The 3,576-nt window shown below is 36.7% G+C and overlaps 1 non-coding gene across 1 annotated transcript; it reads right to left on the bottom strand.

The window, feature by feature from the left end:
* Positions 1 to 355: 355 nt before the first annotated feature.
* TRNAC-ACA (transfer RNA cysteine (anticodon ACA)) lies at positions 356 to 427 on the bottom strand. Its single transcript has one exon. It is a non-coding gene; the product is annotated as a tRNA-Cys (tRNA).
* Between the last annotated feature and the right edge of the window lie 3,149 nt (positions 428 to 3,576).

The following is a 3,576-nucleotide window of genomic DNA, read 5'->3' as shown; positions in this document are numbered from 1 at the left end:
GCAGCCCACCAGGCTCCTCTGTCCATGGGATTTTCCAGGCAAGAGTACTAGAGTGGGGTGCCATTGCCTTCTCCCCTCATAAATACACTAAATACGGGACATACAAAACATCCTCTCACCACTCAGTGTCTGCTTCTGGAGAATCCAACCTTATAAGAACTGCTGCTTGAGATTCTTAAAAGCAAACAACCAACAGGAAAAAACCATCAGTCTAGTCTACTGAAGTGAAGTGAAGTCGCTCAGTCATGTCCAACTCTTTGCGACCCCGTGGACTGTAGTCTACAGGCTCCTCCGTCCATGGGATTTTCCAGGCAAGAATACTGGAGTGGGGTGCCATTTCCTTCTCTGGGAGATCTTCCCAACCCAGGGATTGAACCTGGGTCTCCTGCATTGTAGGCAGATGCTTTACCATCTGAGCCAGCAGGGTAGTCTAGTCTACTAGTGACCTTTTATGATGACCTCTAAGCTTGATGAGTTTAAGATTTTTCTGCAAGAAGATTGTAAGCTTCTCAAGGACAGAAACTTGATTATGTAGATAGAGAGGCTTACTTACTTAACTCTTTTGTTGGTTGACATTAATTTAGAGCCTCATGGACATTTTTTATGTTAACATTAGTTGTATACAAAAATGTTAGCACATAGATTTATTTCTGACTGCTTAATATAGGTACCCTATGTAAAATAGAAAACTTAATATAGAATTTATCCTAATTGTAAGAAGGAAAGAAATAGGAAAAGAGTTTCCAAGTCAAAAAAATTTAAAAAAATTAACTGTCACATGTCTGTTAACCAAAACTTTTAGTAGTTATTTACTACTTTGCCCAAATTCTTTGGCCTTCTCTGTCATAGCCAGACAGATAATAATCTACTTAACATGGCCTCATACGTCAATGTTTGTCTCGGCCTTTGAGCATTCAGGCCCAACCAGGCAATGCCCCCAGGAGCCACTGGAGCCTGCCGTAACAGGATCAACTTCCAGAGACTCTGATGACTCTAACAGTTGAATCTTCTTAATAGTGAACTGAAATCTGCCTCAGTAAAACTTTCAATGGGCTTCATTCTTTTTTATCCTTTGGAAAGAAATCCATAGGTCCGAATTCTTAAAGATTACACTCCTTCAAATATTTTAAGACAGCTCTTGAAATCCTCTTATGCATGTTTTCATTGCCAAGCTAACAATTCTTTGTTCCTTTAAGAGACGAGATTCTCAGATGCTTTCTTTCCCTGATAGACTTAAAGTCTATCAGAAAATTGTGGCAGCCAAACTTAATATCATACAGCACAGTTCACAGGAATTCTTAGTTTCCTTGTTTTGGACATTTTGTTGCTATTACTGCTGTCTACATTTGCAGTAATTTTTTTGCTCCTTGTTACATTTTGAGGTCCATTGTAGTGGCATTTCTGTCAGATCTTTATAATTTGACTTCTCTCCAGCTTAATTAGGCATTTACAATATATAGTATTCCTCCCTGCCCCCCATCCTCCTGGCCCAGCAAGGATAGAATTACCTCATTAATATCATGGAAAATGTTTCCCATCTGGCCTTTTTAAAAAAAACATTATAAGTAGGAATCTTACTCAGATGTTGAGTGACATTGTTCCACTTACTGAATACTGGCTCTGTGTGTATATACTTTATAGGGTCTCTGGGATCACTGCATATAAAATACAATCTATGAAACAGAATTTTTACTTTTTCTATTAAAATTTTATTTTTATAGAGGTAAATTAATTCAGAAGAAGGGAAATTACCCCCAAAACCTTCTGGAAATTCACAGTAAAGTTGCTATTGTTATTGTTTGTGGATTTTGTTGTTTAGTCTAGATTTTATATTTTGTTTATAGTGGGCTGAGTCTATACACCATTCTAATCTTGGGGTCTAGCTTCTCCATAGTTACCTCAGAAATGCTGTCCTGTGGGACATCTGGAACAAGAAATTGTATAAATTAAAAAAAAAAAAAAAATCTAAATTTTACGCAACTTCACAGTCCGGTATCAGGTAAAGCTGAAAACTAATTTTACCAACTACTGACACATATAATACACCATTTAGTGGTTTATTTCCTGCAAAAATTTGATTATCATTTCCATTATTTATAAGAACTGATATTTCCAGAGGTTCAACATACAATATAACAGTGGAAGTTAGTATGTATTCACAGGTGGTTTCACATCAGCCTTGAACTGAAGTTTCATGAAGTTTTGTTTCTCACCAAAGCAGGCTGTGTGTCACTTAGGAATTCATGAAAGGAAAATGAATCTCATAAGAGACATTTTTCCAGAGCAAATTTTTCTGGGGGTCCAGAAATTTTTTTTAAATGAAGACCATTGTTCCAGGCTTTAAAATTCTGAAATCTCCCTTCTAGAGCACAACTCAAAATTCCTTGAAGGAAGTGACTGTGTCATGCTCACGTTTGCAGCCTCAGTCCCTAGCAAGATGTTGATAATGAGTAGGCCCTAAAGAGATGCTTGTGGACTGAGTGAATAATGAATGAATGAATAATAACTAGTGCCAACTGTGAAAGTGAGCATCTTGTGACAATCATAGGCTTTACATCAAAAGGGAGAACAGAAGCAAGTGGGAAGAGATGATCAGGGGAGCTACAGAGAAGGAGACATAATTGGAACATTGTTTGGGAGACCAGAAGAGGAGAAGATGAAGCAGGGGGGTGGGAAATCCCCAAGGGCCACAGTATACAGCAGGACTGGGAGGCAATCAGCAACAAGAGCAGGAAGTGAGCCAATGAGCTGCTGGGAAGTCTCTACCAGGGAAGGGATGTGCACCATGTGTGGAAACAATGTGGGAAGCCAGCTCTCAGTATACAGAGCATATGTAGATTGTTAATTGGGGGATTTGAAAATTGTATTTGATATATAAAATTAATAAAGATGATGAAAAATTAAAACTAAGAACAAGGAAATGGATGCAAAGAAGTCCTTAACTACATGTGTTTAATGATCATAACAATTTATTATAAAATGCTTAGAGCTACAGTCATGCTCATGGGATGAATGATTTTCACAAAATAAAAACAGCTGTGGGAAAATCACAAACTGTAACAGTATCAATAAAAGCAATAAAATGAAAAGATGTACCTTGAAGTATTATTCAAGTAGATGACGCATATACAATTAGCTTTTATGCTATATATGACTCAATTAAAATGCAATTATTAAAAAGTTGAACATATAAACAGTATCAGCCAACAAAACACATGAACTTTTTTAATGCATTGGAATATCTTGATCAATATGTACTTAAAAAAAGGTTGTATTATACTTTCTGCTTTACAACTTGCTATAGAACAAGAATAGAAAATGCCACGTAGATAGGGTGGAGGACTCCAGGTTTCACATGATAGCATCTGCACTACGACTAATAGAAATGGATCAGTGTTGATTAGGAGTAAAAGCTGATGGTAACATCGGCCATAAATGCAAGGCAAATTTCATAGCAAAATCTAAAACAGATAAACATCTACTGCATATTGTTACCCATATTTCTAGAAAACCTTTCTTCAATTTCTTTTTTGGAATTTAAAATTTCTCTTAAAAAAGAATTAGCCAGTATGTACA

This window comes from Bos indicus, chromosome 3, assembly GCF_029378745.1.
Source record: "Bos indicus isolate NIAB-ARS_2022 breed Sahiwal x Tharparkar chromosome 3, NIAB-ARS_B.indTharparkar_mat_pri_1.0, whole genome shotgun sequence".
Lineage (NCBI taxonomy): Eukaryota > Metazoa > Chordata > Mammalia > Artiodactyla > Bovidae > Bos > Bos indicus.
The sequence above is the reverse complement of the archived record's forward strand: the minus strand, read 5'-3'. Positions and strand labels throughout refer to the sequence as shown.